A 24,696-nucleotide genomic window follows, 5' to 3' on the forward strand; every position below is an offset into this window, starting at 1 on the left:
CAACCACCTGAAGGAGCAGCACTCCGAAAGCTAATGCTTCCAATTAAACCTGTTGGACTATAACCTGGTGTTGTGTGATCTTTAACTTTGTACACCTCAGTCCAACATCTCCAAATCATTGGTAACATTAACACTGGTATATTGAAAGCTTGGAGTAAACTGCAGATCGGTAATAGGAAGGAAAGTAATCAGCTCTGTCAAACAAAGTAAACTGGAGTGTAATTTGCTAATAACCTGTCCTGTGATATAATGAGATAAGTGATATGTGAAAGCACCTCACACTAAGTTTCCCTGGTGTATCTAAATGGTTTGTTACTCATTAGTTGTGTGACATTCGCAATGTCTTTCCTGTTCTACTCTCTAGTATCACTATCTTGTAATTCACCGATGTTAAATTGCAAACTTCCCTCGAGGCGAAGTGAGATCCCCATCTGTTTCTTTTCTCAGAACAGCAAGAATCAAAGAATCATTGGGGAAAAATTAGTTCTGTATAGTGAGCGAGTTTCAGTCATTGCTGTTGTGAGATTTAACACAGGGGCTATCAAGGCTGACACTGCAAGGAACTGAGACAATAGCTTCATCACGGAAAAGGGAAAATACTTGGGTTTTTTTATGGTTGCTCACTGTATCCAGGAGAAAGTGAGAACTGTAGATGCTGGACAGTCAGAGTGGATAAAGAGTAGAGTTGGAAACCTCTCCTCTGATGTTGCTTGACCTGCTTTCTCCAGCTCTACTCTTTATCCATTTATTGTATCTGTCCAAGATGTCCCAAAGCACTTTGGAGCATAAGACAACATGGGCTTAATGTTGCCTGATTTTTTTTTGCCACCTCAACACATTACCCTGTCACCTAACCAACATCTCTATCTCAGGCTTGCTGCAGTGTTCCAGTGAAACTCAACACATGCTGGAAGAACAGCACCTCATATTCTGCTTGGGAACACTACAGCTTTCTGGACTCAATATCGAGTTCAACAATTTTCAGATCAAGCTCTCCTATGTCCTTACCTCAATCCCCACACACCAGGCCTTGTTATCACATAATCTGCTATAACACACAGCTCATTGCTAGCTACTATCAGTCCCCATTAATTGCTATTCACCCTCAAAGCCTGATCGCTATCCACTTCTTTGTCTGTCTTAATGCTCATCTCAAACACAAACACAAACAGAAATTGCTGGAAAAGCTCAGCAGGTCTGGCAACAACTGTTAAGAGAAATCAAAGTTAATGTGTTGGGTGCTGTACCTTTCCTCAGAACGGCATATGTGAGGAAGGGTCACCAGACCCAAAACGTTAGTGATTTCTCTTCACGGATGCTGCCAGGCCTGCCGAGCTTTTCCAGCAACTTTTGTTATTCTTTCTGATTTACAGCATCTGCAGTTCTTTCTGATTTTATTTGACAGTTCTTCTGTCACTTTGGGCTCTATCTCCACCTATTGTTCACTCCTCATCTCCTACCCCTCTCCTATGTTCTGCATAAAAACAACTTGTTCCTAACTGCCATCATTTGTGAGGACAGGACCTGAAACGTTAACTCTGATTTCTCTGCCACAGGTGCTGCCAGACCTGCTGAGCTTTTCCAGCAATTTCTGTTCTTGTTTCTGATTTCCAGCGACTGCAGCTCTGTCAGTTTTTATGGGCTTAATGTTATCCATCCTATCTCGTCCAATCTATCCAGAGTTTATTTTGCTTTAAGAATGATTGATTGCTACATATTGTCCTCCCCCAGCTGATGAATCTACTCCACGTTGGATACCAGTGAGGAGGCATTGAGGTGACACAGGTACAGAATGGACTCTCAGTGTGTGGGGTCTTCAAATCTGTCACCAAGAGTGACTTGACAATGCTGACACAACTGGACAAGTCCCAAAGGACCCAGCTGCAAGACCGAGTCTTCAGCAGATGGTGAGGGAACCCTCAAGAGGAATAAACATACTCAACCTCATGCTCACCCATCTACCTGTCATGGAGGTATCTGTCCATCTGAGCACCACACAGTCCTTGCTGAGACAAAGGTCTGTCTTCTCATTGAGAATACCTTCCATTGTGTCATGTGGCACTGTAACCATGCCAAGTGGGAGTGATTTTGGGAAGATCTAACGACTCAAATCTAGCCATACACGAGGTGCTCTGTGGGCTATCAACAGCAGCAGTTGAATTGTTCCCCAGCACAATTTCACCACTGTATGGCCCGGCTTATCCCACACTTCACCATTACCATCAGGCACTCTTCGAGAGTCATAACTGACACAAAACTTGTGATTGTTGATCGTTAGCTCCAGGACATCTCTGCAGGAGCTCCTCAGGGCAGTGTCGTCATCTTCAACTACTTTTTCATTAGGTCAGGAGTAGGAAAATTTGCTGATGAATGCATAATGTATAGTACCATTCACAACTCTTTAGATACTGAAGTAGCCCATGTCCAAATGCAATAATGCCTGGGCAATATCCAGGCCTGGGTTAACAAGTGGTAAGTAAATTCCAGGCTACACAAATGCCAGGCAATGACCTTCTCTAACAAGAGAGAATCTAACCATTGCCCCTTGACATTGAATAGCAACACTGGATTCCCCCACCATCAACTCCCTGAGGATTGCCATTAAACTACATTAGACCTATAAATGCTGTTGATACAAGAGGCTCTCCCAGCTCGGAACTCCGCAGCAAGTAATTCATCTCCCAACTCATCAAAGCCTGTCCATCAACAACAGGGCACAAGTGAAGGATACATCCCACTTTCCTGGATGGGTTTCAGCTCCAATAACACTGAAGATGTTTGACACCATTCAGGACAAAACTGCCCACTTGACTGGCAGCAAATCCACTACCCATTCCCTCCACTAACAATATTCATTAATAGCAGTGTGTACTATCTGCAAAAATTCACCAAGGTTCCTTAGACAACACCTTCCAAACCCACGACCACATCCATCATGAAGAACATTGCAACACCCCCAGAATGGCCCATTCAAGCCACTCACCATCCCAATCTGGTCCACTATATTGTTGTTCTTTCACTCTCACTGGGTCAAATTCCTGGAGTGCCCTCCCTAATGGCATTATGGACCTACCTACAGCATAAGGAATGCGGCATTTAAAAAGTTCACCACCACCATCTCAAGGGTAGCTCGGGTTATGCTGTGCAGTAAATGCTGTCCCAGACGGGAATGCCCACATTTGAATGAAGAAACAAATGCTTTTGCTTCAATGTAAATTAATGCAATAGTTTGGGAACAAAGTGAATGTCACCGCAGTCCCAGAGGATCACTGCCTATTCTCTCACTGAAGAGAGACAGCTGGTGATGAGTTTAACCTGAAAGTCCACTGCGTCTCCAGTAAGGAGCATGCATGACTGGGAAGGCAGAGCCTTCACGCTGACCTCAGCCAGGTATTGAACTTGCATTGTTGGTGTCACTCCTTCGTAAACCAACCAACTGACCTAACTCCCCTCTCATGTAGGTTCTGGAGATCAAGCAAAAATAGCTAACGATTGCTGGAAATCTGACCAAAAAGCAGGGAATACTGGTAAATTCAAAGCACTGTGAGACTTGATGAAGGGGGGTGGTGAGGGAATGGATAAAAGGAATATTGGCAGGAGCCCAGAGAGTACAGAGAGGGTGAGAAGAGGCAGGAGACCTCTGGGTATGTCCCACTCTCCACAGGTACTCAGCGTTAGATGCTGCAGGGAGCGACAACACCTTGAAGGGATGTAGTTCAGACTTGGTATGGAAGCATACACATCCACTGAAATAACACTCGATTGAAACCAAAACTGAATTGCAATTCCTGAAAGCTGATCTTTATCTTTGGTGAATTGTCAACACATTCGCTACTATGGAAAATAGATTTTAAAAAAGGATAGATTCTTTTACCAGTCATCCCAACCTCCAATATTCTCCAACATGCCTCCCCTTTTGGCTCTGCCACCTCTCCCACACAAATTCAGCATCCCAAGAGTTGTGCAGCATGGAAACAGCCCAACTGATCCATGCTGAGCCTAAATTAATCTAGCCCTATCTGCCAGCTTTTGGCTTACATCCTCCTCAACCCTTTCTAGTGGTGTATCCATCCAAATGTCTCTTGAATGTTGTAATTGTCCCGGCCTCCACCACTTCCCGGCAACTCATTTAATCCTGATTACTGGCAAGGCTGTTTCAAGAGGTTAACGTGATTCCAAAGTATTGCATTATTGCTTGAGGGAGTATAGGTTGTTAAGATGTACCTTGCCACAAAATGTTGAACATCAGTGAGCCTCTAGATAAGAGAATAGTTCTGTTTATGGTGGCACTGCAGCCTCACAGCACCAGGGTCCCAGGTTCAATCCCAACCTCGGGTGTCTGTCTGTGTGGAGTTTGCACATTCTCCTTGTGTCTGCGTGGGTTTCCTCCGGGTGCTCCGGTTTCCTCCCACAGTCCAAAGATGTGCAGGTCAGGTGAATTGGCCATGCTAAATTGCCCATAGTGTTAGGTGCATTAGTCAGAGGGAATTGGGCCTGGGTGGGTTACTCTTTGTAGGGTTGGTGTGGACTTATTGGGCCGAAGGACCTGTTTCCACACAATAGGGAATCTAATCTAATCACCAGTGCCAGGGTGGCCAGAAGTGCTTCCTACCTAATAAATTATAGGAAGATATGTACCAGCTTTCATGATTTCAAGACATCCCGAAACACTGTATTTCCAAACAAGTGTTTTTACATTACAGTGAGAAGAAAGCTAGCACTTGTACCAGCTTCCATTACGTCCTCTGGCATCTGATTCCATACACTCACTATCCTCAGCGTGAAAACGTTCCCCCTTAGGTCCTTTTTAAATCTTTCCCCTCTCACTTTAAACTTGTCCCCTCTAGTTTTGGACTTCCCCACCCTGGGAGAAGGACCATGACTACTCATTCTATCAATGTTCCTCATGATTTTATAAATTTCTCGATAAGATTACCCTCAATCTCCAACATTCAAGGGAAAATAGCCGTAGCCTATTCAGCCTCTGTCTATAGTTGAAACCATTGAGGAAGGTACCAAATGCACCTTTTAGTAGATGTCTCGATAATCCCTTCCCCTGCTTTCTGTAGAGGAATCAATGGTTGATTTTGACCAATAGGCATGGGATCACGAGGCTGTTGAGTGAGAAAACTCATGTGGAACATAGCAGTAGAAGCACTGAAGAACCAGACACAAGGCTGAGGAAAGATATGGCCTGTGGTAAGACTTTGTTTATAACAAAGCCTTTCCAAATGAGGAATTCCTGTGCCCTAACAGTTCAAGATCCTTCAGATCGAGAAAACGTCTCGTGCATTCTTCCCGTGATCTTCAACCACAAAGTAATTGTATCATCATCAAACTCTCCCTACTCTTCTTCAAACTGTATCATGGATTCTTCTGTGACTTCTCCAAAAGGAGAGACAAAGTCTAGGTTCTCGCCTTCCCAGACGGCCTTTTACTTCTGGACAAACAAATCTTTTATTCATTCACAAAGTGAGGACCTCATTTGCCAGGCAGTATTGCCCATCCCTAATTACCCACACAGCAGTTAACAGTCAACCACAATGCTCGGGGTCTGGAGTCACATGTTGGCCAGACTGGGTAAGGACACTGGCTTCCTTCCCTAAAGGACATAAGTGATGGGTTTTTCCCAACAATCATCCTTGGACTCATGGTCCTCATTAGACTCTTTAATTCCAAATTTTTATTGAATTCAAATTCCACCATCTGCCATGACAGGATTCAAACCCATGTCCTAAAACTGGGTGGTTGGGTTAACAGCCCAGCGATAATACCACTCGGCCATCACCTTTCCGATGTCAGCCTTGATTCTGCGCCTGGGTTTTCAATCTGTGAACCTCTAATATCAGTGAGAAAAGATAAGTGAAGTTTACACAATGTGGTAGGAAATGTTCATTCATCCCTCTATCACAACAGGTTCACTGGGCAGTTTCGTTTTTCTCTCTGTCATTACCGTTTGTGGGCCTTTGCTGTTGCAGATTGGCACCAGGTAGGCCGACCTCGCTTTGAAGAATGCATTGAATGCTGCTGGTGATGTGAATGATGGAAAGTGTATGAACCTGAATGTTTCTGGTCACAGCTAGTTTAGGCAGACATCACCAGGAGCATATCACTATAGATGGGAACACATGTTGGTCCCCAATCCCATTCCTAATCTCTACCTCAAGATGGGTAAGTTAGTCCTCTGAATTCAGAACGTTGAAGGCTGTTTGAGTTGAGGAGTTTAGCATAATAAATTAATTCATTGAGAAATTATCTATGTTGATCGTGGAACGCAGAAGTAGGCAGCAAGACTTAAAATGAGAACTCTGTCATTCAGGAGTTACGTGGTTTTCACTTCCTTATAAAGGAGTAGAATCTGAAAAAATATTCAACTCCAAGCAGCTACGAGTGCCATACGATTCAGATTTTCATAACTACAGTAAGCTACCTATTACCTACAAAACCTTGTTATTTAATCTGCTGACACTTTACTTACACTATTTATCTGTATCTGTTGACATTCTTAATCACTTGGAATTACCTTGCCGTTAGCTGTCTGCCTAAACATTCTGTGTCTACATGTCTCTTCCTACTTCGTCTAACGAAGGAACAGTGCTCTGAAAGCTTGTGATCCTAACTCCTCTTGAACTATAACCTGGTGTTGTGTGACTTCCAATTTTATCCACCCCAGTCCAACACCGGCACCTCCACATCATCCTCTTGGTCTATCCCGCTTGTTGATTCCCCAAGTAATTCTAATCTGTCTATCAGGCAGGAGTTTCTCTTCAAGAACCCACTCTGACTTGGCTTGATCATATTACGTGCAACAAACTTGTTTCAACCAGAAACATATGAACCAATATTCTCAATAAATGGGCAACAATCAGAGAGCTCAGATACCATGACAGTTACTGCATTGTCCTGTCCCATTACTATAGTTTTTTTTTAATTTGCTTACTTCAATGTAAATGTACTTGTTGTTCAATAGATTGGCCATGGAAATATCAACAGTTGATTCAATTTCTGCTTAAATACCATGAACTACTGCAATGTCAGAGTAGTCAGTTGAGGGCACGAGTGAGAAGGATCTCTGCTGGTAAGTTTTACTTAAGGCAAAGTTGCGTTATTATTTATGTTGAAAATCACACAACACCAGGTTATAGTCCAACAGGTTTATTTGGAAGCACAAGCTTCCAGAGCTTTTCGAAGCTAGTACTTCCAATTAAACCTGTGAGACTACAACCTGGTTTTGTGTGATTTATAACTATGTATACCCCAGTTCAACGCCAGCATCTCCAAATCATTATAATTTAAGTGATTTATGCTGTAAATAAAGTGTAACAGTGACGAGTATACCCCTGCATTGCGTTTCTAATATTTATTTGTGTGTTTTTACATTGATTATGGAGAATACTTCTTGATTATCTAGAATATTTCATCAAATGGCACAATCCTGGTCCCACAGGTGTTGGTTAATAGAATTGAATTGAATTTATTGTCACGTGTACCGAGTCACAGTGAAAAGCTTTGTCTTGTGAGCAATACAGGCAGATCACAGGGTTAAGTAGTATAGATAGTAAATAATAGGTAAACAGCAGCAAAAACCAAAACATAGGTACAGGGGAATATTAAGAGTTTGTGAGTCCATTTAGTATTCTTACAACAGTAGAGTAGAAACTGTTTTGAAACCGGCTGGTGTGTGTGTTCAGGTTTCCGTACCTTCTCCCCAATGGTACAGGTTATAGAAAAGCATTGTCAGGGTGGGATGGATCTTTGAGAATGCTGGCGGCCTTTCCTTGACAGCGGGCCTGGGAGATGGATTCTATAGATGGGAGGTTGGCCTTTGTGATTGTCCGGGCCAAGTTCACCACTCTCTGTAACCGTCTCCGATCTTGAATGGTATAGTTCCCACACCAGGTAGTGATACATCCAGACAGAATGCTATCGATGGCTCACCTATAAAAGTTGGTGAGGCTATTCACCCTCATGCCATTTCCTCAGCTGTCTGAGGAAGAAGAGACATTGTTGGGCCTTTGTAACCAGTGCGTCCACATGAAGAGTCCAAGAAAGCTTGTTGTTGATGACCACTCCCAGGAGCTTGGCACTCTCCACTTGTTCCACCTCTGTGCTGTTAATGTGTAGGGGGGCATGAGTAACATCCTGCCAAAAGTCAATAATGAGTTCCTTGGTTAATAAAATTATAACTAAATGCTTTGTTATTACATCGTCTATAATAGACTCTAACAGTTTCCCAGTGACAGATATCCAATAAAGTTAAGCTAATTGACCGATAGGTACCTACCTTTTTATCTCTTTCAGTTTTTCAATAAAAGTGTTACACTGGCAGTTGTCCAACCCTCCAAGGCATTTCCAGAATCTAAAGATTCCTGGAAGATTGCTATCAATTATTTCTGTTGCTATTTCCTGGTTTGATTATATATATTAATGCGACCTGTACTGAGATGCAGTGAAAATTATTGTTTTGCATGTTTGATATGGACCAGGCCAGACCCCCTCAAAACCTTTCAAGAAGGTAGCCCAGACCTTGAGTTGTCTAGTTGTTTTGAGCAGGTGTAAGATGGTTATTCCAGGAGTTATGCAGCTGGTCCAACTATGCAATTTGAAGCAAAACAGAATTCTTTTATAGATCACCGAATGGAACATGAACAAAAGAGAACCAAATTTAGAATAATAACCTTTGTAAAAACACAGTCGACTCTACCGCAACTTAATGATGCTGTTCCAATTACTTGCAACATCCCCATAAACTCTCCCTTCATCAAAAAAAGGTAAAATCAAATAGAGGTTCTTACAGGAGAGATGTCAGAGAGAGAGAGAGGATCATTATGGAGTTGCTTCTCCAGCTAGGTTCCTGGCTAAAACTTTTACCACAGTTGACGTGTGTTCGTGTGGTTAGTCTGGGACTCTAGCTTAGTTGGTATTGTCTCTTGGCATCCCTGATATTTTGACGAAGATCACACCTAGATTTCCTGCATAGGTCAGGGTCACCTGACTTGAACACCTCAAACCTGGACTTCAATTGGGAGTGGATCTACTGGTTCATCCACGGTTTCTGGCTGGGGAACACCTGAATTAACTTCTTTGGCACGTCATCCTCTACACACTTACTGATGAAGTTTGTGATGGCAGTGACATATTCATTTATGTTGGCCACTGAATATGGACAAGTCCACTGACTCTGAGCAGTCATGTAGGAGCCATTTACTCATCCATTTCCTCAGACCAGCAATGCACAACTTTCTGTCCTAGGTCCTCAAGCTTCAGTTTCTGCTTGTAAGCTAGGAGAAGAAGCATAACCTTATGGTCTGATTGCCCAAACTGTGGGTGGGAATTGGAGTGGAAGGCATCTTTGATGGTTGTATGGCAATGGTCCAGGATATTTGAGCCTCTGGGGGTACAGGAGCCATGTTGGTGCTATCTAGGTAGCACACTCTTGATGTTGGCCTGGTCAAAGTCACTAGCTCCAATCCACAGGGTCTCAGGGTATTCCGTCTCAAGGCTATTGGTGGCAGTGTATATTTCATCAAGTGTACTCTTCTCTTCCACATGGAGTGAAATATAAATTGCTGTCAGGATAACAGAAGTAAATTCCCGCAGTAGGTAGGAGGGACGACACTTCACCGTGAGATATTCCAAGTCCAGGGAGCAGTCACTCGCCAGAGTTATCAGGTCTCAGCAGCAGGACGCGTTGATCAGGGTGCAAACCCCTCTGCCCTTTGCCTTGCCCGAGGACACTGAACGGTTCATCCAGGGGATAGAGACACTTTCAGTTCGCAAGGCATAGTCAGGTGTAGCAGGAGGGAGCCATGTCTCTGTAAAACAAAGCATAGATTAGTCTCTTAATTCCCTTTGGAAGGTAAATCTACCTAAGTTAATCCATTTTGTTTTCAATGGCTTGGAGGTTTGCCAGGAGTATCCTGTTGTTTCAGTCTCACCTGCAGGCCAGCGTTTCTCCCACACTCCTTAGGGAAGTGGCCTGGGAGTCAACGTGGATGGTCCGCTGTACCGGAAGGTTACTGGGTGTGTCCGATGGGGTCCTAGGCACAGTTCGTGGCCTCAGGCACTCTGGAGGGACTTGTGCTCAGTCTGGTCAGGCCCTCAGGTCAGATCTCCACAAAATCAGGTCGGCCATCGGCTCCACGTTGGGCCTACTCCATGGAATTGGCTCGCCAATCACCGTCTGGGTCAGGCCTTCGAGAAGCCAGTAAGGAGCCGGTCCAGATGTTGTCACGGTTGCAAATCCAGCTTCAGTGGTCACGGCCCTGTCAGTTATGCAGTCCATTGCTCTGGGAAGTCCCGGTCTTCGTCGGGTCAGATTCAGTCAGGCCATTGGTTGTTTCCGGAGGTACAAAGATTGCCAGATCTGTAAGTAGATTCAAAAGAACATTGTGAGTCATTCTGACAGACATGCAATTGAGATTTAAAAGTGTAGAGTGAGTATAAAAGTGTGTGATGGGATGATCTGATTCAGAGAGCTCACAAATAGTCACCATGCTCCAACACCATCTTGGAGATCCTTAGAGATCGAAGGATATTATTTCCGGTGATTGTATCATGTTTGTTTCCTCCCCACTTTGCCCCACTTCCCTTTAAACCACTAATTATTTAGTAATTTTGGAATGTTAGTGCCCTGCATCATGAAGATTGATGCAAAGTATAGATTCAACTCCACTGCCATTTCCTAGTTTCCAATAATTATTCCCACAGCCCCATTCTCCCAAGGGGCCTATGATAATTTTGGCCTCTCTCTTCCATTTTATACAGTTTAAAAGTTCTTGCCATCCTTTGTACCCTCATCGTTTATTTTCTCTTTCTTTAAACTTTTGGTTTACGTCTCGTCTTTGCCACATTATATGCATTTTCTTTCGATGTGATGCTATCCTTAACTAACTTAATGGTAGTTAGTTTATCTACTTCCTGGAATTCTTCTTCCTCTCGGGGATATACATTTGATGGAAGTCATGAAATATTCTGTTAAATAGCTGTCACTGTGCTTCAACTGTCTTTTCTGCTGGTCTCCTTTGCCAGTCGATTCCAGCTAGCTCTGACCACATGCTTCGTAATCAGTAGAATCATAGAGTCATAGAGATGTACAGCACAGAAACAGACCCTTCTGTCCAACTCGTCCATGCCGACCAGATGTCCCAATCCAATCTAGTCCCACTTGGCCCATATAGTCCAAACCCTTCCTTTTCAAATACCCATCCAGATGTACTTTAAATGTTGTAATTATACCAGCCTCCACCACTTCCTGTGGCAGCTCTTCCATACAAGTACCACCCTCTGTGTGAAAAAGTTGCCCCTTAGGTCTCTTTTGTCTTTCCCCTCTCACCCTAAACCTATGCCCTCTAGTTCTGGACCCCCCCACCCCAGGGAAAAGACTGTCTATTTATCCTATCCATGCCCCTCATGATTTTATAAACCTCTAGAAGGTCACCCCTCAGCCTCCGATGCTCCAGTAGCAGCAGTGTATAGTATGTACGAGACACACTGAAACAATTTGCCAAGGCTCCTGTAACAGCACCTTCCAAACCCACAACCATTTCTATCTTAAAGAACAATAGCAGCAAATATATTGGAACACCGTCAACTGCAATTTCCTTTCCAAGCCATTCAACATCCTGACTTGGAAATGTATCGCCGCTCCTTTGATGTTGTTGGGTCAATACCTCTCTTACAGCGCAGTGGATGTACCTTCATCAAATAGACTGCAGCAGCTCAATTATGCAGCTCACCACCACCTTGTCAAGGGGAATTAAGGCTGAGAAGCAACTGCTGAACCAGCCAGTGCTGCCCACATAAGAACATAAGGGCTAGGAGCAGGAGTAGGCAATTCAGCCCCTGAGGCCTATTCTGTCACTTGATACGTTCATGGCTGACCCCATCTGGGTCTTAACTCCAATTTGCCACCCATTCTTCATAAGCTTTCAACCCATCGTTAGTTAAAAATACGTCTATCTCCTCCTTTAACTTACTCAATGTCCCAAGTCACCATTCCATATTTCTCTAATTAAACAAACTTAAAAGAAACATGTTTGCAGACCTTGCTTCCATACTGGAAATTATAGAAGATGCTTCATCTCCAACATCGAAAAGTTCTCAAAATTATGTGAATAAAATAGTTGATTATGACCTTTACATGCTTTCCAAAATGCTGAAAGGTGTGGAAGATGGACTGGTTTCAATGACCAGGAAGAAAGTGTTACTTTCAGCTCTGACTATCTTTTGTCGATTCGATATCTGTTCATAGAGGTTGGCCAATCTGGATCAGTCAGCTGATTAGATTCCCTAGAGTGCGGAAACAGGCCCTTCAGCCCAACCAGCCCACACCGACCCTCAGAAAAGTAACCCACCAAATCTATTTCCCTCCAACTAATGTGCCTAACACTATGGGCAATTTAGCAGGACCAATTCTCCTGACCCGCACAGCTTTGGACTGTGGGAGGAAACCGGAACAAACCCACGCAGACACGGGGACAACGTATAAACTCCACACATACAGTCACCTGAGGCTGAAATTGAATCTGGGACTTTAATGCTAACCACTAAGCCACCGTGCTAATCCCTGTGGCCATTTTCTAACTTAGTACTTCAATCTCTTTTTCTATCTATCTAGACACCTTAGGAGTCTGCCACTTCATCTGTTATAGAATCATAGAGATGTACAGCACAGAAATAAACCCTTCAGTCCAACTCGGCCATGCTGACCAGATATCCTAACCCAATCTAGTCCCACTTGCCAGCACTTGGCCCATTTCCCTCTAAACCCTTCCTATTCATATACCCATCCAGATGCCTGTTAAATGTTGCAATTGTACCAACCTCCACCACTTCCTCTGGCAGCTCATTTCATACACACACCACCCTCTGCGTGAAACGGTTGCCCTTTAGGCCTCTTTTATATCTTTCCCCTCTCACCCTAAATCTATGCCCCTAAGTTCTGGATTCCCCCATCCCAAGGAAAAGACTGTCTATTGATCCTATCCATGCCTCTCATAATTTGGCAAACCTCTAGAAGGTCACCCCTCAGCCTCCGACAATCCAGGGAAAACAGCTCCAGCCTATTCAGCCTCTCTCTATAGCTCAAATCCTCTAACCCTGGCAACATCCTTGTACATTGTTTCTGAACCCTTTCAAGTTTTGCAACATCTTTTCGGTAGGAAGGAGACCAGAAATGCATGCAATATTCCAACAGTGGCCTAACCAATGTCCTGTAGAGTTCAACATGACCTCTCAACTCCTGTACTCAATACTCTGACCAGTAAAGGAAAGCATACCAAATACCTTCTTCACTATCCTATCTACCTGCGACTCCACTTTCAAGAAGTTATGAACCTGCATTCCAAGGTCGTTTTGTTCAGCAACACTCCCAAGTCCTGTTAAGATTTGCTTTCCAAAAATGCAGCACCTCGCATTTATCTTAAGAAACTATTTTAACTCATGGCAAGCCTTCCTTTTACATTGGCCAACAGAATTCAAAAGTCAATAGGTCACATTATATATCATCGAGTCAACTGCGCTGGAGAATGATTTTCAATTCTTAGATGATCTCGGGCAGTTGAGAACACTTTAGCCATTATTGACAGCTTGTACATCCTTTGTCATTTCTTCACCTATCTAGCCCTCACATTCTGGTTTTCCCTCATTAAATCCCTGCATTGAGTATAGGAGTTGGAAGGTCACGTTGCAGCTGTACGGGACATTGATTCGGCCACTTTTGAAATACTTCGTGCAATTCTGGTCTTCATCCTATTGGAAGAATGTTGTGAAACCTGAAAGGGTTCAGAAAAGATTTACAAGGCTGTTGCTGGGGTTGGAGAGCTTGAGATTTAGGGAGAGGCTGAATAGACTGGGGCTATTTTCTCTGGAGTGTCAGAGGCTGAGGGGTGACCTTATAGAGATTTATAAAATCATAAGGGGCATGGATAAGGTAAATAATCAAGGTCGTTTCCAGAACTAGAGAGCATAGGTTGAGGGTGACGGGGGAAGATTTAAAAGGGATCTAAGGGGCAACTTTTTTCTTGCAGAGGGTGGAGCGTGTATGGAAAGAGCTGCCAGAGGAAGTGGTGGTGGCTGGTACAATTGCAACATTTCAAAGGCATCTGGATGAGTAGATGAATAGGAAGGGTTTAGAGTGATGAGGGCCAAATGCTAGCAAATGAGATTAGATTAATTTAGCATAAATGAGTTAGACTGAAGGGTCTGTTTCAGTGCTATACATCTCAATGATTCTATGACTCCATGACATCTCCACTGCTTCTCCTTCTCAAAGTTCCCTGTGTGGTCAATAGACCACCGCCCAGAATTGGACATTTTAAATTGAACCACAACTGGAGAAATTGAATCTGACAGAAAATTGGCCACATTAAATTAAACAGAAGCTATCAGCTGAAGGGAACATTGGAAATCAAGGTCAAAGAGGTATTAAGGCTTGGGGGGATCTAGTTACAACCAGCCTGAAGGTTTTATTTTGGAAGAGTATCAACTAGACTTTCTGGCACCTTGATTTCCAGTCAGGGCCTGAGGATGTGTGCTCTCCACCTACCCAACATAGCAACAGTGGAGGATGTTATCATGATCCCATTGGATGCTGTGAACCCCTCTCATGACCCCATTGGCCAAAGACCACAAAACATTCAGGAAGGTTCCGGGCGAGACACAAACTTGGAGACTACCCTCTCAGTGAAGATTCACAGCAGAACATTGCGGGGCAATCCAAGAAGATCCAGGAGAAGATCCAGCCTGACCTGTGAGACCCACCTTCGTGAAAAAGAGCTAGTTATATGATGGAGAGTAAAGAGATTCCAAGGGTCAAGCTCAAACATGTGGATTGTTGTGAGTAATATCCTTTCTCTGATGTATAGAGCTAGATAGAGAGCAAACACTTTAGGGATTTGGGAAATGCTCCCATGGTATTAGTGATAAGGAATATTTTGTTAATTAAAGTTGAGTTGAATCACAAACAGAATTCTGTGTCCCTTGTCCACTAGCCTGGCAAGAGTACTTGAATAATTATTTTTAATACAGAAACTGCTCGATGCACAGAAAATGCCTGCTTTGCCTAAGCTCTTGGTCAGACCTTCATAAATCACCACAAATCTGCTTCATAAATGATCTTAAGATTGTTTCTGGATAGGCAATATTAAAACCATAAATACAAGTGCTTGTCTTTTTATTATACCTTGCTAAAGGGAATATTCTTTTGTAGCTTATTCAAGGACTGCAGTGTCTAAAGATTAAACTGTCAAACAATCTTATCAGGAACTGTCCATTCGCTGCGATATGACTTTGATTGAAAAATATGAATTTCATATAAAAAAAATTTTGATTCTGAAAAATTAGAAATTTAATATCTGTCAAAATTTCCATCATTGTGACAGATATCAAGTGCAACTCAAAAATTGGCTTTCTTTGTGTCAATAAAATGTGATCAGCTATGTGATAAAGCTTCAGAGCTTCCAAAACAGCCGTCAAACATCAATGCTAATGATGAGCTGGGAAATGGAAACATCTGGAAAAGGTTCTGTGGATTGAAATGTTACATAATGCTTTCATGGCTGATATGTTGGTGCTGCAAATTCCACATTCCCATCTACTCCTGATGATCTTTGATTCCCTGGCCTAACAGTGACTGCACCTCTAAGTCCAAGTCTCTAATCCCACTCCCAAACCAGTGCAAACCTCAGTCACTGATTAGATTGCTTACAGTGGGGAAACAGATCCTGCGGCCCAACAAGTCCACACTGATCCTCCGAAGAGCAACCCACCCAGACCCATTCCCCTACATTTTCCCATTCACCTAACACTACGGGCAATTTAGCATGGCCAATTCACCTAACCTGCACATTTTTGGACCGTGGGAGGAAACCGGAGCACCCGGAGGAAACCCACGCAGACACGGGGAGAATGTGCAAACTCCACACAGACAATTGCCTGAGACGGGAATTAAACCCAGGCCTCTGGCGCTGGGAGGCAGCAGTGCTCACCACCATGCCACCCACGAATCCTGATCCTGATCCCAGGCTAATCCCAGTCACTGATCCCAATCCTGATCCTGCTCCCAGGCCAGTCCCAGTCACTGATCCCGATTCTGATCCCAAGCAAATCCCAGACACTGCTACTGATCCTGATCGTGATCCCAGCCCAGTTCCAGTCACTGATCCTGATCCCAGGCCAATTTCAGTCACTGACCCTGATCCTGATCCTGACATCAGGCCAGTCCCAGTCACTGATCCCGATCCTGATCCCGAGCAAGTCCCAGTCGCTGATGCCAATCCTGATTTTAGAATGAAAGGGAATTTGGATAAACAAGAATGTAATTAACAGTGGGGAAAAGTTTGATCAAGGAGCAGGAGGAAATGGATATGTCTCCACTGGTGCATACTGTGGATGGTAATCCATGTAGGTATTGAATAAAATAGGAACAGATACTAACTTTACCTCTTTCAAGAATTGAGTGGCATTCAGTGGACACCCCTCTTGTTATCATCACCTTCATCTTTGGGAGACAAATTCGTAGAATCATAGAATCGCTACAGTGTGGAATCAGGTCATTCGGCCCATCAAGTCCACACCAAATTTCTGAAGAACATCCCACCCAGACCCAACACCCTACCCTATCCCTGCATTTCGTATGCCTAATCCATTCAACCTACATATCCCTGGGCACTATGGGCAATTTAGCATGGCCAGTCCACCTAACCTGTAAATCTGTGGATTGTGGGAGGAAACTCATGCAGACAGGGGGAGAAAGTATAAATCCTAACCAACAATGGAATTGAACCTATGTCCCTGGTGCTGTGAAGCAGCAGTGCTAACCTTTGAGCCACCGTGTTGCCCAGACAGGAGAGAGCCATCTGGCTACAGGTAATTGTCTTCTGCCACAGCTGCCTAGTGTGATGATGGTACTCTCTGGGACTATCGGGATCACATTGTAGTTAAAACTCATCCGGTGTATGAAGGAACTGCTACAGAGTATGGAGATGCTTCTCAACCAACAATCTTCAGGCATACATTCAAGACTTTTTTATACATACTGTAAAGATTAATTTTGTATTTGAATTTGGGGAAAGGGTGTATTTTTAATTTTAAGATGTTTGAGTTTTGTATTGCATTTAAAGAAATGTTTGAGATTAGGACATGTGTCATCTTGACTTTTCCAATGTTTAAGTTTTCTATGCATGAAGTTTAAAGTGAAGCTTTTAAGGATATTTGTATGGTAAAAGAGTTAGGGATTTTGGGCTGACTGTCTAAGACTCAGAAACTTGCCTGAGAAGGGCGTTTGACTTAGTTTGTGTGATCCTATTTGCTGAGGCTCATGGGATCAAGAGGAGGAACTGTAGCCGAGTGGCCAACAGCCTAAGCAACTAGGCCCTACATAACATTTGCTCAACAGTTTCTGGAAAAACACCAGGCGGAATGATAAAAGGGCCAAGGTTAACAGAGGTCAAAAGCAAACAGGCATCCCTATCTCTGATCCAGGATGGTTCAAATCCCATCTGTTGTAGAGATGTCTCATATTGTCTTGGAACTGTTATTTAAAGAAACTTTCAGCTCAGAGGTGTATTGTACATGGAACAGAAGTGGTTGACCTTAACAATGGGAGAGTCATTAGGGCCTGAAACTCATTAAACAGTACTCAGCAACAATAATAGGGTGGGACATTATGTTTGTTCATTCCCAGGTTTCAACCAGATCCCTTGGCACGATGGAGTATTCATATCTCAGAGAGGGGATGTGTACACCAAAGATGAACTGACCTACCCTCATTAGGTAATGCGAACCCTTAAATGTGACCTCATTGGCTGAAGTTGGAGAATGCTCCAGAAGGGCTCAGAACAGAGGGATAAGAAGGGTCACCTGGCAGCCATACCCTCAGTGAAGACTCGGCCAATGAAGTCTCCATGCGAGACCCACCCTCGTAATGAGGAGAATCCAACAGCAAGTTCACCAGAGCGGCTAGTATATGTGTTTCCCAGGCAACCAAGTTGGATTGAGAAAAGTAATTGAATTTGTGCAAGAGTTGTTGTCTTTATCTTACAAGTGTTTCATTTCAATAAAATAAGTTCAAATTGCAGTGCTTTATCCACCAGCATGTATTATTCCTGCAAAGAACTCCATTGTCATATTGTTTTCTCCAGAGTCTGAGTGATACAGATGTCGACGTGGTTCAGCAGTTCCTGACCAAGCAATTTTGACAGAGGGGCAAGGAGAGAAGGTAAGGTGAAGCGTGGGGTGCCGAGAAGGGTAAGTTTTCCCACTTCAAAAGGGACTTACCTAGGGAGTCGGGCCTCCATTTTGTCAAAGTGGCGAGAAGAGAAGGTGAGGTGAAGCGAGGGTTACTGGGAAGGGTAAGGGCTTAATTTATTTTGGGCAGTGGCTCCACACCAGGTTTACCATTTTGGATACTCTTGGGGGAGATGGCTCACCAGGAGAGGGCAGCAGATGTCAAGATCATGGCACCATAGCAGGCACTGCTATTCAGAAGGCGGGAAAAAGACTTATAGAGCCATAGTCATAGGGGATTCTATTGCGAGGGGAGTAGATAGGCAGTTCTGTGACCAAAAATGGAACTCCCAGATGGTACGTTGCCATCAGGGATGTCACTGAACATTCTAAAAGAGGAGGGTGAACAGTCAGTTGTCTTAGTGCATATAGGCACCAACAATATGGGTAAAAAACGAGATGAGGTCCTGAAAGAAGAATTCAGGGAGCTAGGAGAGAAGTTAAAGGGGAGGACCTCAAAGATAGCGATCTCAGGATTACTACCAGTTCCACGTGCTAGCCAGCGTAGAAATGAAAAAATAGGCAGGATGAACACATGGCTTGAGGGATGGTGTCGGAGGGAGGGGTTCAGATTTTTTGGACATTGGGACCAGTTCTGGGGAAGTTGGGACTATTACAAAAGGGATGGTCTACATCTGAACCAGACTGGAACTCATGTCCTTGGGGGAGTTTTTGCTACTACTGTTGAGGAGGTTTTAAACTAATGTGGCAGAGGGCTGGGATCAGAAGAGATAACAAGTAGGCAGCGAGGTGGAAACTGGAGACTGTCAGAATCATGAAGATAGCATTAATAAAGGGAAGAGTAGGCAGAGAGCAGATGAGTGCAAAACAACTGGTGGCCTGAAGTGCATCTACTTTAATGCGAGGAGTATAGGGTGTAAGGCAGATGAACTTAGGGCTTGGATTGGTGCCTGGGAGGATGACGTTATTGCAATCACAGAGACTTGGTTGAAGGAAGGGCATGTTGATTGGCAACTAAATGTTCCAGGATATAGGTGCTTCAGACAGGACAGGGTGGGAAGTAAAAGGGGGTGAGGAGTTGCATTGCTGGTCAGGGATGATATCACGGCTGTGCTAAAGGAGGACACAATGGCGGTCTTGGGTAGTGAGGCATTATGGGTGGAGCTGAGAAATAAGAAGGGTGCAGTTACATTGTTGGGGTTGTATTACAGGCCTCCCAACAGTGAGCGTGAGGTAGAAGACCAAATAGGTAAACAGATTATGGAAAGATGTAGAGCAATAGGGTAGTGGTGATGGGAGATTTTAATTTTCCCAACATTGACTGGGATACACTTAGTGTCAGAGGTCTGGATGGGGTAGAATTTGTAAGAATCGTTCAGAAGAGTTTTCGAGAGCAGTATGTCAATAGTCCGATGAGGCCATATTGGACCTGGGACTGGGGAATGAGCCAGGACAGGTGGTAGAAGTTGTGGTAGGGGATTTCTTTGGGAACAGTGACCACAATTCTGTAAATTTTAGAATACTCGTAGATAAAGAAGAGAGCGGTCCTAAGGGAAAAGTACTAAACTGGGCCAAGGCCAATTATATCAAAATTCGGCAGGAGCTGGGAAATGTGGATTGGACACAGCTATTTGAAGGGGAGTCCACATTTGATTTGTGGGAGGCTTTCAAAGTTAGATTAAAGATAGTGCAGGATAGGCATGTTCCGTTGAAGGCAAAGGATAGGAAAAGCAAGATTTGTGAACTGTGGATGACAGGAGAAATCGTACAACCAGCCAAGAGGAAAAGGGAAGCGTACATCAGGTCAATGCAGCTTAGAACAGAACGGGCCCTTGAGGAATATTGGAGCTTAAAAATGTGATGCTGGAAAAGCGCAGCAGGTCAGGCAGCATCAAAGGAACAGGAGAATCGACGTTTCGGGCATAAGCCCTTCTTCAGGAAGAAGGGCTTATAGAAGGGCTTATGCCCGAAACATTGATTCTCCTGTTCCTTTGATGCTGCCTGACCTGCTGCGCTTCTCCAGCAACATATTTTTAAGCTCTGATCTCTAGCATCTGCATTCCTCACTTTCTCCTCCTTGAGGAATATTGGAAGAGTAGGAAAAAGTCTTAAATGAAGAATCAAGTGGACAAAAGGGGTCATGAAACAGCTTTAGCAAGTAGAATTAGGGAGAATCTCAAAGCCTTTCATTCTTACATAAGAAGCAAGCAGGTAACTAGGGAAGGGATTGGTCCACTAAAGGATAATGAAGGAAGGCTGTGTGTCAAACCTGAGAGAATGGGTGAGATTCTGAATGTTTACTTAGCATCAGTATTCACTGAGGAAAGGAACATGATGAATCTTGAGATTAAAGATAGAAGTTTGATTAGTCTGGATCAGATTAGCATACGTAGGGAAGATGTGTTGGGTGGGCTAGAGGTTATTAAGGTGGACAAATCCCCAGGACTGGATGGGATCTGTTCCAGGTTGTTGAGGGAGGTGAGAGAGGAAATAGCTTGGGCCCTGACAAATATCTTTGTGGCATCCGTAAATACAGGTGAGGTGCCGGAGGACTGGAGGGTTACTCATGTTGTCCCCCTGTACAAGAAGGGAGTAGGGATATTCCGGGTAACTACAGACCAGTGAGCCTGACGTAAGTGGTGGGAAAGTTGCCGGAGAGGGTACTGAGGGATAGGATCTATCTATATTTAGAAAAGAATGGGCTTATTAGTGATAGGCAACATTGTTTTGTGCAGGGGAGATTGTGCTTACCAACTTAATAGAGTTCTTTGAGGAAGTGACCAAGTTGATAGTTGAAGGAAGGGCTGTTGATGTTATATACATGGGCTTTAGTAAGGCATTTGATAAGGTTCCCCATTGTAGACTAATGGAGAAAGTGAAGTCACATGATGTGCAGGCTTTTCTAGCTAGGTGGATAAAGAACTGGTTGAGCAACAGGAGACAGAGAGTAGTAGTTAAAGGGAGTTTCTCAAAGTGGAGAAAGGTGATCAGTGGTGTTCCACAGGCGTCAGTGTTGGTGTCACTGTTGTTTCTAATACACATAAATGATTTGGACGAGGGCACAGCTGGTATGATCAGCAAGTTTGCAGATGACATGAAGATTGGTGGAGTAGCAGAAAGCATAAGGGACTGTCAGAGAATACAGAAGGATATAGATAGACTGGAGAGTTGGGCAGAAAAGTGGCAGATGGATTTCAATCCAGACAAATGAGAGGTGATGCTTTTAGGCAAGACTAATTCTACAGCAAATTATACAATGAACAAAAGAGCCTTGGGAAACGTTGATGGACAGAGAGATCAAGGAGTGCAGGTCCATTGTATCCTGAAGGTTGCTGCAAAGGTGGATAGAGTGGTCAAGAAGACATAGAATATGCTTGCCTTCATTGGACAGGTTTGAAAAATGTGTTGCTGGAAAAGTACAGCAGGTCAGGCAGCATCCAAGGAACAGGAGAATCGACATTTCCGTCATAAGCCCTTCTTCATTGATCGGGGTATTGAGTATAAGAGCTGGTAGGTCATGTTAAAATTATACAAGACATCGGTTCAGCCACACTTAGAATACTGTGTACAGTTCTGGTCACCACATTATCAAAAGGATGTGAACACTTTGGAGAGGGTGCACAGAAAGTTTATGTGGATGTTGCCTGGTATGGAAGGTGCTAGCTATGAAGAAAGGTTAAGTAGGTTAGGTTTATTTTCATTAGAAAAAAGGAAGTTGAGGGGGGACTTGATTGAGGTTTACAAAATCATGAAGAGTATAGACAGGATGGATAGAGACAAGCTTTTTCCCAGGGTGAAGGATTCAGTAACGGGAGGTCACAGTTTCAAGGTGGGAAGTGGAAAGTTTAAGGAGGATACACGTGGAAAGTACTTCACACAGAGGGTGGTGGGTGTATGGAACGCTTTGCCAGCAGAGGTGGTAGAGATTGGGGTGCTGCTTTAGCCATGACTGTGTGGAAAGCTGATGACCTGATCACTTCTCTCCATTGCTTCAGAAGGAGGACTCTCAGCCTAAACTAGGCCTTTTGTGTCTGGCCAGCAGGTACTGAACTCCGATTTTAGAATGGCTCAGCACAGACTATTATCATTCGGCCCAACGGTCCACTGCTGGCTTTTTCAAAGGAGTTACTCAATGAGCCCTAATTCCCTCTTCCTTCCCCACAGCCATGAAAAGATTACCCCTTTAAGTATTTGTCAGATTCTCTTTGTGAAACTTCTGGTTGAATCTGTTCCCATGACCCTTTCAGGCAGCACCTTCCGGATCACAAACACCCGCTGTCTAAATAAAACCATTTCCCCTCATGTTGCCCCTGGTTGGTTATCACACTTTCATGTTAAAACTGTGGCTTTTGGTTACTGACTCTCCTGCCTTGGAAATTGTTTCAACAAAATCCCTCATCGTTCTGAATGCCTGTCAAATCTCTGAATCATCTCTGCTCTTTGAAGAGTAATCACAGCTTTTCTTCTTTCATCATGTGAGGGAAGTCTCTGACATGTTTGGGCTGGTCGAATCAATGCCCATGATTTTATTTTATTTTTAGTTTCTGTCGTAGTGCGCTCCTGACAACATCATCGCAAGGCAACAGTGAACCTGCCAATTAGGAGAAGAAAGATGGTTCTATTGGATTATCAGACTTGGTATGTCACTTAGCAGAAGAAAAGGCTTAGAATCATAAAATCATTCAATGCAGAAGGGGTCCTCCAGCCCATCAAGTCTATCCCAAAAATACACTACTAACTACACTAGTCCCACTTTCCCACACTAGCCCCACAGCCTTGAATATTATGACAACTTTTTAAAGATTGTGAGGTTTCCCTCCTAGGCAGTGCATTTCAGATTCGCACCATCTTTTGGGTGAAAAGGCTTTTCCCCAAATCCCCTTTGTCTTCAAAATTATGTCCCACTGCTATTGTCCCTTTGATCAGGGGAACAGCTGTTTTCTACTCACCCTACATAGAACATAGAACATAGAAGGATACAGCGCAGTACAGGCCCTTCGGCCCTCGATGTTGCGCCGACCGAATCCTACCTAACCTATACTAGCCCAATAACTTCCAAATGCCTATCCAATGCCCGCTTAAATGACCATAAAGAAGGAGAGTTCACCACTGATACGGGCAGGGCATTCCATGAACTCACAACCCGCTGTGTGAAGAATCTACCCCTAACATCTGTCCTATACCTACCACCCCTTAATTTAAAGCTATGTCCCCTAGTAACACCTGACTCCATTAGCGGTAAAAGGTTCTTAGTATCTACCCTATCTAAACCCCTAATCATCTTATACACTTCTATCAGATCTCCCCTAAACCTTCTCTTCTCCAATGAGAACAGCCCCAAGTGCCTCAGCCTTTCCTCATAAGATTTTCCTACCATTCCAGGCAACATCCTGGTAAACCTCCTCTGCACTCGTTCTAAAGCTTCCACATCCTTCCTATAGTATGGCGACCAAAACTGCACACAATACTCCAGATGAGGCCTCACCAGAGTCTTATACAACTGCAACATGACCTCAGGACTCCGGAACTCAATTCCTCTGCCAATAAAGCCCAGTACACCATATGCCTTCCTCACAGCACTATTTACCTGGGTGGCAACTTTCAGAGATCTGTGTACATGGACACCAAGATCCCTCTGCTCATCCACACTACCAAGTAGCCTACCATTAGCCCAGTAATCCATCATCTTGTTATTCCTACCAAAGTGAACGACTTCGCACTTAGCTACATTGAATTCCATTTGCCACATTTCCGCCCAGCTCTGCAACTTATCTATATCCCGCTGTAACCTACCACTTCCTTCCTCACTATCCACAACTCCACCGACTTTTGTGTCATCCGCAAACTTGCTTACCCAGCTTTCAAGTCCTTCCTCTAGATCATTTATAAAGATAACAAAAAGCAATGGTCCCAAAACAGATCCTTGTGGTAAACAGATCCTGTCCCTGCCCTCATAATCTTCTGTACCTCAACCTTCCCTGCTCTCTACAACCTGAGCTTATTCAGTCTCTCTTCATTGCTGAAATGCTCTGTCCCAGGAAATATCCTGGTGGATCGCCTCTGCACCCCTCCAGTGCAACCACATCCTTCCTATAGAGTGGGGATCAGAACTGCATACACTACCCCAGCTGTGCCTTAACCAAAGTCCTCTACAGCTGCTTTTATAATCTATGTGTCCCAGCTGCTTTCTTAACTACCCGTTTAACCTGCCCACTCACCTTCCAGGATCTGTGGACAAGCACCCCACGATCCTTCTGTTCCTCTGAGCTTCCTGAGGCCTTGCCACTCATTGAATCCTCCTTTATCTTGTTCCTTGGTCCAAAGGGCTTCATCTCAGAGTTAAATTCCATCTACCCACCTGACAAATCTATTTATACTTTCTTGTATCCTAACATCTTCCTCCTTGCTTTCGACCGCCTGGCCTGAGTCATCGTTTATGAATATCAC

Source organism: Hemiscyllium ocellatum, chromosome 5 (assembly GCF_020745735.1).
Source record: "Hemiscyllium ocellatum isolate sHemOce1 chromosome 5, sHemOce1.pat.X.cur, whole genome shotgun sequence".
Classification (NCBI taxonomy): domain Eukaryota; kingdom Metazoa; phylum Chordata; class Chondrichthyes; order Orectolobiformes; family Hemiscylliidae; genus Hemiscyllium; species Hemiscyllium ocellatum.